Source organism: Myotis brandtii, unplaced genomic scaffold (assembly GCF_000412655.1).
Source record: "Myotis brandtii unplaced genomic scaffold, ASM41265v1 scaffold436, whole genome shotgun sequence".
Lineage (NCBI taxonomy): Eukaryota > Metazoa > Chordata > Mammalia > Chiroptera > Vespertilionidae > Myotis > Myotis brandtii.
In genome coordinates this window covers 1,155,480-1,169,113 of record NW_005366679.1, presented here as the reverse complement: position 1 = coordinate 1,169,113, position 13,634 = coordinate 1,155,480, and the positions used below count along the sequence as shown (strand labels likewise).

The window sequence follows — 13,634 nt, the reverse complement described above, 5'->3', positions numbered from 1 at the left end:
GGGAGGGAGGGAGGGAGGGAGACAGGCAGACACTACCATGTCATGATTAGAGTAATGCAGGACCATATGACAGTGGGTGACTGGGTGGTTACTCACTTCAGGTGTCAGGGATCCAGCCACCAGAGCTGAGCTCTGAATGGCAAGGAGCCAGTCATACAGAGACGGGCACCGCCAGTTCAAACGTGCTGAGCTGGAGAGCAGGCTTGATTCCCAGCACTGAAGGGAGCCAGCGTGACTGAGGTGCAGTCAGAGAGAAAGGCAACAGCCAGATCCCATTGACTTTGTAAGACCAGTAAGAAGCTTCAACTGAAATTTTAGAGCAGAGAGTTGATACAATCTATTTGAATAAATCCCTCTGACTGTTGCATGCACATTGGATTTTAAGGGGTCAAGTGCAGAAGCAGGAAGACAAGTGAGGATACAGGTACTTGAGTCAAGGTGCTGCTTCTCTGTGCTCACACAACATTTTATAAATACTCAGTATTAACATTAACATGATCTTTAAAAACTGATTTATGTTGTTTCTCTTTTACTTAGACAATAAGATCCTTGGAAGCAGGGATGAACCATCATTACAAAATTCTCGTTCCCTGCATGAATGAGTTAACAAAATAATGAATGAATAAAACAAGACACCTGCCCTCAGAAAGCTTAAAGTCTCTAAAGACAACAAACATCCATTCAAATAACCAGATTGCAAAGTAGATTATTCACATTGCAGAGGAGCTAGAAAGCATTATGTTTGAGGGGGGAGGAGGGAGAGAGCATGTAGTCCAACTCAGGGTGTGACAATGAGTCAGAACATTAGGGGCTGGTTGGTGTTCTTTGACACTGTGGGATGTTAAAACCAAGAGTTTGACAGAGAACAGATTGAGTCGGCTTCCCCTTCTGATGTTTCCCAGTTCCAGATAATGTCTGTGTTTAAACTTAGAGTTCTGGGTCAGGATGAAACCCAATGAATCTATTGAGAAATTATTTATCTCTGCTGGACTATTCAATAAAAAGTAAACAAGAGGGTCAGATGACTGGGATTGTTCAAATTACAGCAAAACCCTGACACTGGAGAGCAGTGCTCACATTCTAAACGTTTCTTATTGGAGCTATAAAAAATTAGTCCTGAGGAAGAGTGAAGTTTTTAAAATGTATTCCTTCCTCCTTTACTGTATTTCACTCTCCTCAGGGGCTCCCCTGCTGCCTCCCAAACATTTGGAGTCCGCAAGGGGCACAAATAGATCTATCTATCTATCTATCTATCTATCTATCTATCTATCTATCATCTATCTATCTATCATTTAGCTATTGCCCATGAGAAAACACCTCAAAACTTGACTTAAAACAACCATTTATATCTCCCAATTCTGTGACTGATCTGGCCAGTTCTTTGCATTAGTCCAGCTCATTTGGGGCTGAGTGATCTAAAATAGCCTCCCTTTCATGCCTGGGGCTATAGCCAGGACAGCAGGGAAGCTTAAGGCCTTTCTTCACATGGTCTCTCATCCTCAAGGAGGCCTGTCCACACAGTGGCAGAAGGGTTTCCAGCAGCAGCAGGAGAAGGCAAACTTTCCAAGCCTCTGCAGCACATTTTCTAATGTTTCATTGGCCAAAGGAAGTTAGCTGGCCAGGCCCAGGTTCAAAGGAGAGAAATAAACTCCACCATTTCATGATGGGAGGCATGGCAAAAATCCCATTGAAAAGGAACGTGCATACAGGGATATAAGCAATCTGTGACCATTTTGTGGTCCACTCCATTATCGTTTTGTAGAAACCACGTGCATTTAATTCATACTAAGGTGATAAGGACCCCTAACAAGGTGACTTGCTTCTTGGCAAATGTCTCACCTCAAGGAAATCAATCTCCAGAGTTAGAAATGCAGGCCAGGGCCCTGACCAGTTTGGCGCAGTGGATAGAGCGTCGGCCTACGGACTGAAAGGTCCCGGGTTTGATTCCGGTCAAAGGCATGTACCTTGGTTGCGGGCACATCCCCAGTAGGAGATGTGCAGGAAGCAGCTGATCGATGTTTCTCTCTCATCGATGTTTCTAACTCTCTATCCCTTTCCCTTCCTCTCTGTAAAAAATCAATAAAACATTTTTTTTAAAAAAAAAAAAGAATTTACAAGTATTTAAAAAAAAAAAAGAAAAGAAATGCAGGCCAGGGACCAATGAGGAGCTGTTCTGCATAGGACACTTCGGCATCCCTCGCAGTCCTGATCTAGAGGCCGCCACCGGCCTGAGCCCAGCAGCCACCTGCCTGAGCACAGATTCCACACCGCGCCCCCTCCCCTTAAAGAATTGCATCACTGTGTGCTTCAGATGCATGATTTGACTCACGGAAGAGAGTTTATCAGTCACTTAACTCTACCAAAGGCGTAGTACATAACTGCTTAGTAAATATTGGTTGAAACAGTTGTTTTGCACATGTGTGCATGCACGTGCTTGTGTGTGTGTGCACGCGTGCACCTATGAGTGTACTGAGAGAGAAGGAGGGAGGGTGGCTATGCACAAAGAAAGAGCAGTTCCATTCCAAATGCTCCCCTCGGGAGTCAGGAGATAGCCCAGTCAGGTAACTGAGCGTGACAGGGAGTGAGGAAATTTATCTGCATCATAAAGTTCTAAATCCCCAAGAGGTTGTTCCAGGGGGGCAGTAGGAGGTGGTTAAAGCGATGGGAAGGAGTGACCACAGCAATCTTACCTCTAGAAGTAAGCCTCTAGCTCTTCCTTGTCTGCCATTATGGTGCCCATAACCTGACAGCAGAAGCAACTGTCTAGACCCAGATTTGTCCAGCAGTGTTTGTGTATTTAGCATTCAGGAGGGATGGATAGATTTCAGTCAAAGGTTGCAGACAGAACACATGCATTTCCTTCTCAGTCTTCACCACTGAAATACCTGCTTAAAAATATATGTGGAAGGAAAAATATCATAATAAATCCCAGTATCAGGAAATGAAAGATTTCTGTATCCAAGATGTGTGGATGATGGGATCATAGTCTGTCTGGATTCAAATGTCAGCTAGGCCAAGCATGAGCTGTATACTTTGAGCAAGTCCTCTTTATAAAATGTAGATAATTCACACCTACCTCATAAGGTTGTGTGAATGGGCCAAGTTATATGAAGCACCTAGGAAACTTCCTGAACACAACTCAATAAAAGTTAGTGTTCACTGTTATAAACAGAAGGCAAAGAATTTATACCTAGGCAATTACAACAGAAGAAAGCTGGAAGTTCAAAGCTTAGAATTGGCAAAAATCCTAGGGGGAAATGAGGCAGAGGTCAAGGGTCTTAGTTTAATGTCTGCAGATACACTATCCAAGTCCATCTTCACCCCATTCTCTTATCCTACAACCACATGCATGGGTGATATATACCCTAATTAAACCAAAACCAAAGAAGTTTTCTGTAAAGAGGTTGAACAGCCTTCCTCTGAAGGGCTAAGGTTTCTATGTGGGAGCCTAGTACGTATGGGTGGTCTCTAATTTTGTTGACTAAATTGAATAATTAGTTAAGGGGATCACCAAATGATACATGAAAGAAACAGAGATCCACACCTAGGCACCTTTTCTGAAATTTTACCATATCAAGAGATAAGAAGCTCTCTGAGAGAAGAAATGGGTTATTGATAAGGAAGTGAGAATCAGACTGGTGTCAGTCTCCTCCCAGGCACAATCAGTTGCTAGAAGATAATGGAAAATGCTTTAAAAGTTCTAAGGAGAAATTATTTTGAAACTAAAATTGTATGCCTATCTAAATTGTTTTTCAAATGTCTAAAGGATATTTTTAGATATACAAGAGCTTAGAAAATGTTATCTCCCATGCATACTTACAGGGAAAAAATAGTGGGGGATGTATTAGCACAAAAGGAAAAAAAAGTAATCCAAGAAAAATATGGTCATGGCAGCCAAGAAAAAAGTGAACTTGACTTAGAAATCTATGAAAAATGATTTTTAAATGAAAGCTTAGAAAATCAGCAGTTCAAATAGTAACAGGCAATCAGAAGGCTGTAAGGAGTTATTACTCAAGTAGAAATATTCCTGTAGGAAACATTCATATTAATAAATGAAATGATCTTTGACAAGATGAAAGAATACTAAAATTCTGTCCACAAGAAAAATAAAACTAATTAGAAATTTTAAATAATTAACATATATAAAGAAATTATGGTCTAAATATAAAACAAACTATAATATTGTGTAATAATTAATTAATTGGAAAAGAAGAATTGATTTGGCCTTGACACTTGGAATATTCTTCATTTAGTCTAGTTTTATTAACACAAGGTTATGTCTCTTTCTTTATGGGTCTAACCATGCTACTTTGTGCCTTAAGTAATAATATTCACATTATTATAATAGTAAAAAATATATTTACTTAAAAATGTTTTTCGACTCAACCTATTGGCAAAGTGTAGAATAACCAACCATTTAGAACAACCCAAGTAATAGAAACATTGACAATATAAAAATTTGGACATATAAATGGAGCAGAGGTGGAGGAGGGTATATGTGGCATTAGTTCTCTCATCCTATGTGATTGTGAATCCAAATTTCTAAAGTTGATGGATCAAGAAAAATATTCATACTATTTACAGATATAAAAGCTCTCTCAGAGCCTGTTTGTTTCCTTAAAAATTGGATTGATGATGTGTACCTTATGTAACAGCAGCTTTGCTATAAATGTTGAAAAAAGTTAAAAGCATTCTTAGGGATGTTTTTATCATCAAAGTACGAAGCTTCTATAGACATTTGACGATTTTCTTGTGCATCCTAACTGTAAACCACAAAGTATATTTAATATATCCAGTAACTTTTATCAGCTTTCTGCTCTATGCAGTTCTCATGGTTTCTATCCCCTGTGGAATCACAGGCCTTTTAAAATGGAAAGGGCTTTCATAATCCTTGACTTCACCTTCATCATTTCATAGGTGAGGTAACTAGGCCACACAAAGTTATATGACTTGATAAAATCAAACAGCTCTTAAATGACAGAATTGGTCCAAAAACTAAGTGTCTTAAGTCCTAGGGCAATGTTTTCCTGTGACACAGATAAATAGCCTAATAATAATAATAATATATTGCTATATTATAGTAATGATACTAATTACTATTATATATATGCCTAAGTGACCGTTATGACCAGTCGACTGGTCGCTATGATGCACGTTCCCTCAGCCAACGTCCTGCGGCCAGCCAACCTCCTGTGGTCCCTACCCTGGCTGGCCGGCCAGCCAGCCCTGATTGGCCCTGATCACCAGCCAGGCCAAGGGCCCCCACCCGTGCATGAATTCGTGCACTGGGCCCCTAGTTATAGGCCCAGTGCACAAATTCGTGCACCTTGAAAGAAACTCCATTTTACCTACCTATTAGCCTTCTCTACCCACAGGCAGTGAGGAACAGCTTTCCTTTCTTTCTTATTTATTTACTAGTGTCCTGGTGCATGGATTTGTACACATTGAAAGGAAATGAATTAGAAGAAATATTTTAATATCACTATTTGCCTTTCTCTGTAATAGAAGTGTCAACCAAATTCACGATCGACGATGACAGATCGAAACACATGCGTGCGATTGGGACCAGAGAAAGCTTTTTATATATATATATAGATAAACTTGCTTAATTAGATCTGCTTTCTGATTTAGCTAAACTTTTTCCAGCCCAGTAAAGCACCCCAACTTCTCTTTCAGGTAATTGTCAACAATACAGCAATAAATATCAACACGAAGTAGATTATTATTGTAGATCACACAGGGAGAACAAAGGGTAAAATATTTAATGTAGCAGTGTTTGACTACATTCTACACAGTGAGAAAACCTGAAGTCATTTTCAAGGTCTACCATTTCTTACTTCTTTTCAGTCAGTTCAAGTTTCTAAACTTTCTGAATCTCCATTTTCCGGCTAATGAAAAGAAAATAGGATTCTACTGAGTCTCCTCTCTACCTACTCCAGGACTTTTTTGAGGATCAAATGAGATGAGGCATGGGAAAATGCTTCACAGTTATTTGGTTAAATTGTAAAATGTATGCACCTGGCTATAAAGCAAGTCATGTTCCTGGGCTGAAGAAACTCCAAGGAGGCTAGTCGCTAGGGAGAGGAAGCCTTGAGTTGCTATGTGACGTCATTATCCGGCATCCACAGTGACCCTTTTCCAGGTTGGGCTGAGCTGTGGGCCGCATTTTGTGCCATGGGGTCTTGGCAGTGTTGGCTGTGATTTGGTGGGGTGTCACTCCAGAATGGTGGCAGGTCCTGTGTCCCACTTTGGGGAAGGCGAGTGTTGGTTTGTCAGTGCCTGGTCCGCGGTGTCATTTATTTTTAAATGGCCAGTGCATGTCATTGCAGCTCCTCATTGAGTGTCTGCCCCCTGGTGGCCAGTGCACATCATAGCTACTGGTCAGATGGACACTTATCCTTTTATATATGTAGATTGTCAGTTTGAACTTATGAATTCTTGTTTCAAGTATATTCCATTAATGTATGTTTCTCTTTGTTTTTCTCACTCTTTCCCATGGTCAAATCATCCTAGATTTGGTCTGTGAGAACTCATTTAAACTGGCTTCTGTGTATTTTTGACATGTTCTCATTATGTTTTGAGCACTTCACTATTTCTGGCCTAAAAAAAAAAAAAGAAAATCTCAGGCTCCTCATGTACCTGCCCAGGAACCAGCCATCTCAAGAAGCTCCTGTTCCTCTCATAGGAAATGGTATTTAGCTTGATAGATTTTTGAACTTGACATCATGGAGGTCAATCATGCCCTTCTAAAACACATCTCCTGATTTTTAATAGGAAACAGAATCAGAACTGAAAAGGCATTGAGTCTCATCCAGACTATAAATACTCTAAGCTTGATTTTTTTACAAAGATTTGAGGAATAAATCCATAGCAATAAAATGCTCTGAAGTATGTATAAAGTGACATTTTGATTAACATATAAAATTAGTCTGCAAAATAAATTAATTATCTTAAAAACCTAGTATTGTAAGTGGGTTGAAAATCATGATTCCACTGAACAGTCTAAATGAAAGTTATATCTTGAACTTCTTCAAGAAAGTTAAAATGGGTCAGCTTGAAAATATTATATAAACACAAACTCAAAATACGATTTTAAATGCCCAATATGAAAAAATAATGACAAAATATGAAATTTAAAACCCTTAGTGTCACCCAGATAGCTTGGCTCAGTGCCATGGTTGGATTCCCAGTCAGGGCACATGCTCAGATTGCAGGCTTGATCCCCAGTAAGGGGCGTGCTGGAAGTAGCTGATCAATGATTCTCTCTCATCATTGATGTTTCTATCTCTCCCTCTCTTTTCCTCTCTGAAATCAATACAAATATATTTAAAAAAATAAAAACCCTTAGGGTCTGGCATATGATAGGTGCCAACATTTTTACTAAATGAAATGTTTTATTTTTATTAAATTTATTAATTAAAAAGATTTAAGAAAATGTTAGCCACTCATAAGAATTCAAATAAAAAATATGTATATGAAACATATAAAATAGTACATGTGTGTGTAATGGAATGCCATATATGCCCTCCTGGTCTGGGTAGTGTGTGGCAAATTTCTAATTTAAACCCCAAATTAATATATATATATTTTAAAGCCACTTGAGAAAACGAAACACAATCCAGATGAAAGAGCAGTCTATCACACATGGGATTACAAAGGCAGGCTGGAGTTCACGCCTCCGCCAGAGAGAAGCAGGCCAGCCTGAACAGAGCATGTCGGCAGTGGCCTTTCGCTGTGAGGCCAGCTTGTACCAGACCTCTTCTCTGGCCGCCAGGCAATTCCATCTCTAAGAATGGACGACCCTGCGATTGCTTCACAAGTGTTAAATCAGCTCCGGAGCATGTTGTAACTCAGCATATGTTGTAATGAAATGTAGGAACTCACACTTCTGTGTGGCCATAAAACCTCCGTGTGGGGAGGGAGGCTGCACATCTGAACGGTGGCCAACCTGAGATCAGACGGTGATAGAGGAGGCAGATCTGGCTTCGCAGGCTCACAAACACGTCTTCATACAATCCCTTGGTTTAGTTCAGATTCCCCAGGCTTCTCAGCTGCCACATTTGAAATTTAGATCAAAAGAGACCGCAGGGCAGGCCCAGCGTCCAGGCACATGACTGGACTAGAGCTCCCAGGGCCTGCTGTTTTCTTTCTCTCAAGTAATGAAATAAGTGGACATAAAACAGAAGGCCAGGTGAAGAATCAGAAGGGAGGCTGGGCAAGAAGCAGCAATAAGACACCAGCTAGGAAAGATCAAGGTCCTCCTCATTTGCAGGGAGGCCTCCTCCTATTGGTGAAACTACAGAGCTTAAAAAAAAAAGGAAAAGAAAAGGAAAAGAATTCTAGTGCTCAAGGAGATGGTGGCATGCTACGGTGAAAATATTTCAGGATCCAGTTGTAACTGATGGAAATATCCCTCAGACAAATGGTCTCAGCTGGAGGAGCGATTTATTAAGGGGACTGGCTGTGAGCAGCACCTCTCCGTGGCGGGCATTCAACAGGAAATGCAGCCTTCCAGGGGGACTGGGCTCTGCAGGGAGCTGCGGGCTCCTGAGAATGACCTGATTTACCTGCTCAAAGAAGGGGCAATGCTGGGAACATAGAGGAGAAACTCTAATTACATTTGAATAGAACAGGGAGGAATTAACCCAGAGGCTGAGTGGACTCTCTCCATGTGGGGATGCAGATGAGGAAAACCCTGCCACTGTGGCTCCCTGCCAACCCCATTCCTAAGAGGGGAATCAGCAGACCTGAGAGGAAGCTGGGGTGTGGGGGCGGTTCAGGATGACGAGGCCCCGCAACGTAGCCCTGCAAGTGTGTCTATCTTTTCACAATCTAGGGGCAGAGAGCTCCAAGGGACCCGAGGACTCCCTGTGGATGGAAGGAAGTGAAGAGAGAGATCAATGTGACCATCTAGGCCTGACCTGTGACTAAGCTTAAGCTTGAGAGTCTTCCACTTATTGTTTGACTTTCCCTCTAGGAAAGAAGAGGACAAGTTGGCATTGTCCCATCACTGAGACCATAGGACTGATTCAGTGTCCTGCTTCTGGTTACATTTATGGTGAATCCATGTGGAAGCTGGCGAGGGTCACTGTTTCTTATATACGGTGAGACTTTAGAAGACAAAGAACTATGTCTCCCTCATACCCATCGACCCTTCTCTCATTGTCTCCCATCCTCTACTCCCTCACTGCCTTGCCTATATGAAAAAGAGGGAAGTAAATGAGTGATAGAACGGGTTCCTTTTATCAAACAACTTCCAGGATACTACAGGATGAAGGCTGCTTCAGGCCATTTCCTATATTTTTATAGCTGCAAAATCATTACCACTGCTCTTCATAATGGAGGCCGGCACAACGGCACATTCTGCATCCTGAGGAACTAAATCATACCCATTATAGATGTATTGTTATTCATTTTATTGAATTCAAATTTTTGACAATCCATGTGTAACATTCAGCAGTAGAGATAATAGAGTAGAAAACCCCATTCTTCAAGAAAGCTTCCTGAACCAATTACTGACAGGAACAGGGGAGAACAATAATGGTCTGGGGTTCCTCTGGGAGGTTGTTTTTACAAACAGGATGCCTGCAGAGCAACGTGTGTGTGTGTGTGTGTGTGTGTGTGTGTGTGTGTGTGTGTGTGTAGATGAGCTGGAAAGCAAGGCCAAAATCTTCATTCTATACCTTAATAATTGTAAAAGAAAACTAATGAACAATCATTTAAAAAATACTGCGACAAAAAATAAAAAATGAAAATAAAATAAAAAATAGCTGTGACAAGGGTTAATACTCTCTGTGATTATAAGCCTCAGTTCTTTTTTGTACACATTCTCACGAAATAGGGGCAGGTTGAGGAGTGGATTGTGGCATTTGGAAATGGATGAGTCAACTGAGGAGTCACCACATACTCTTTTAAAGGGAAGGAAAGAGAAGGGTAAAGTTGATTAGTTTGATTGCCTGGTTTGGGTAAGTGAAAACTGGATTTAATTATAAAGCTAAGTCTTGGCATCAGAAAGCAATGAAAATTTCATGTTAAGCCTAGTGCACTGAGTTATGACCTGTTGTTCTTTATTTTTTATTTTTATTTTTTGTTCTTTAAATAGGCTGAGCTACTAGTTGCATGAAAACTTTTAGATACCCTCCAAGCACATTTTAAATTGCACAATTGGTGCAATAATGGCTAATTAGGCTTTTACCTCTCCTCGAGTCTTTTGTGTTTATTTTAATACCAGAAAGCACTCAAGCTGTTCTGGAAGTCAGTATATGAAGAAGCGCATGTTTTTTGGCTGATTCAACCAAGCAGACCAAAACCACTGTAGATACAAATGTAGAGTTTTAGAGGTGAATATTTAATTGTTGTTTAGACATCAAAGGCAATATTTTCCCTCCCCATAATTTACTGTTGTTAAGAAAACTGTATGTGATAATTAAAATTTGACAGTAGAATTTAAGGAAGGGTTACACATGCTAGTTGAGGGGACTAGGTTCACAGCTCATACGTACTCTTGTTGCCCTGGAAATTCTTCATAAAGGTTCAAAGCAATCTTCTCAAAGTCAGCCTATGATCGGCCAAAGTTTTCACACATCCCTGGAACAATTGGTGGATCTCCATCACCTTTGAAGTGAGATGCCTGAAATCAGTAACCAGATGCACCATCATGGCCCTGCCTGTCTTCACATTCTCAAGCAGGTGAAAGGCGGGGTTGACACTACTTGCTTAGACTGCAGTTTTGTGCTAAAAGCTGGGAGTCAAACAAGTGAAGACTTGCTGTCCCCTTCCATTACCTTCTGTTTCCTTTCTATGAAGTAGGAAATTAAATATAAGCTTAGGAATGATTAAAAAATGAATCCAGTTCTCTACATAAATGGGATCAAGTCTTAAGACAACTCAGTAATTCATTCAAAAACAGGCCAGCAATTAGTGTTAGTACGGATTTGAAGAAATTGTAAATAAGATATTGCTAAATATTACTATTTATAAATAAGTATTCAATCCTTTAAAAACTTAGAATTCTGAGGAACTATACATGCCTTCAAATTGTCCAAAATTTATTCTGATTTTTCTATTAAACTTCATTTTGCCTCATTTAATGCTGAAACCTGATTTTCAAAGTATGGATTTAATGTATCCAGCTTTTAAATATTTATCCTAAAAGTAGTCAGGTAGGAATATGACATTAACTTTTAGATTTTGTTTTTGTAAAAAATATGTTTTTGTTAAAATGCTGAGAACTATGACTGTGGATTATTTTGAAATTCTTGTTTGCTCTCACTTGAGTTTCCTAATGGCTATACAATATTTATAATTTCGGCAATCAGAGAAAATACGTTAATTTTACAAATACCTACTGCTCATCCAGATTCTGCAGAGAGGCTTCTACCTGCTCGTGAGCATGCCCAAAGATGCTCATGCAATGAACAGCAGAGACAAAATACATTCAATGCTCAACTAGTCCTTTCTAAGAGCTGGCTATATGTCAAATGCTATGTTAAATCCTGAATAGTTATGGAGCTTCTTAACCTCTTGATCTCATTTCCTCTTTCTAGAACACTCCATCCACAGTTTTTCCCTATCAGAAGAACAACATGGATCATTATTACCTGGACCCTAACTTCAAATCCCTGAAAGCCAATACCAAAATGTATAGTAAGACCTCAAAAGGAACCTAACCCCAAATCAAAACTAGGCCAAGGCAAAGTGAAATTAATCTGAACTAAGGTACATATTCATAACTATTGTATTTGTTTATTAGTTGTTGGGATTTTGTTTTGTTTTTAGGATAAACTGAAGAAAGGAGAATGGTTTTTTATTAAGTATCATCTTCCTGTCAGGCATTAAGCATTGTAATTTATAAGCTGAATATAATTGAGTCTTCACAATAACTAAAATATATACATATATATATCATTTATCTTTTTACTTTTAAAACTTTTTAAAATTTGTTAATTACAGTTGACATGCAATATTATTTTATATTAGTATACAGCATAGTGGTAATTAGTATTGGGAATTAGATGGGCTTTTTAGCCTTAATTCTGAAAATGACCTGCTATAATAAAAAAAGTTCCAAGGGATATTTGACTATTATGGTCATTAGAATTTTCCAAATGAAGGAAGAAAGAGAGAGAGAGAAACTCAATCATCTGCATGAGTCTTCAGCACAATTAAGAACCATGCTAGGGAAAATTTTTGAAGCCTTTTATAAAATTCTATGACTAGGTTCCATTGAGGCAATAAAAATAATCACTAAAATTAAATTTTAATATTAACTTCTTGTCTTCAACAAATTTCTAAGGTATGTCATGTTGTATGGGAACATTTAGCCAAAATTTAACTGGTCCTAGCATCTTCTCCAAAGCTCATTGATCGGTGTCCCAGGAAATAAGCTTCCGTTCCCTCTATCACTCTTCAGGCCCTCAGTGATGTCACTGTAGGTGACACTTGAGCTCTTTCAAAGAAGAGAAGGTCTGTCCTCTGGCTTCATAAGAGGTCATGCGGTGTTACACACCCAAACCAGAATGCCTTCGTTTACTAGCCGTGTGTGTAGGCAGACGCGTAACTTTTCTTGATTCAGTTTCCTCATTTGTAAAATAGTACCAACATCCCGGTAAAGTGTTTACAAGAATAGTGGTATATAGAAACAATCAATACTTGTTAGCTCTTAGTTTAAGAATAAAATAAGGAAAACTTAACTTGCAAGAATGAACACAGATTAAGATCATAGAAGTGTAGAGGTCATCTATGAATATGATGTTCATTATTGGGACATTTACAAGGACAGAATGTGTCATAGCGGCTAATGATTTGACAGACCAGAAGATCTAGAGATGAACATATAATGAGAAGTTTACCTATATCCAGTTAATAGTTACAAAAGCATTTTAAAAATTCTAACCGTGAAGAATGTTTAGGTAAATGAATACCAATATTATTTTACACGTTTTAGTCTCTGGAACACTTTTATATATAACTAGAGGCCTGATGCATGAAATTCATGCAAGAGTAGGCCTTCACAAGAGTAGATCCCTCCCTTGCAGCCATGGTGGCTGCAGCCCCAGCTTCATCCTAGAAGGACGTCCAGTCAAATTAGCATATCACACTGTTATTATTATAGACTAGAGGCCCGGTGCACAAAAATTTGTGCACTCGGCAGGGGAGGGGGTCCCCCAGCCCGGCCTGTGCCCTCTCGCAGTCTGGGAACACTCAGGAGATAACAACCTGCTGGCTTAGGCCTGCTCCCGGGTGGCAGAGGGCACGCCCAATCCCTAGGTGCAGCCCCTGGTCAGGCTCAGAGCAGGGCTGATTGGGGAGTTGGGGCGCCGCCCCCTGTCATGCACAGAGCAGGGCGGATCAGGAGGTTGCGATGCCACCCTCAGTCACGCTCAGGGTAGGGCCGATTGGGGGGTTGGGGCACCGCCCCCTGTCACACTCAAGGCAGGGTCGATGGGGAGGTTGCGCTGCCACCCCCTGTCACGCACAGAGCAGGGCCAATCAGGGGGTTGGGGCGCTGCCCCCTGTCACTCACAGAGCAGGGCCCATCAGGGGGGTTGGGGCTCCGTACCCTGTCACACACAGAGCAGGGTCGATCAGGGTGTTGGAGAGCTCCCCCCTGTCACACACAGAGCAGGTCCTTT

General features: G+C 40.3%; 1 long non-coding RNA gene across 1 annotated transcript in view; it reads left to right on the top strand.

Moving 5' to 3' along the window:
- Positions 1–13,136, top strand: part of LOC106727503 — a 15,451-nt gene extending 2,315 nt beyond the window's left edge. Inside the window, exon 3 of the long non-coding RNA XR_001363722.1 lies at positions 13,115–13,136. This is a non-coding gene — a long non-coding RNA (uncharacterized LOC106727503). The remainder of the gene's footprint in view (positions 1–13,114) is intronic.
- Positions 13,137–13,634: the final 498 nt, after the last annotated feature.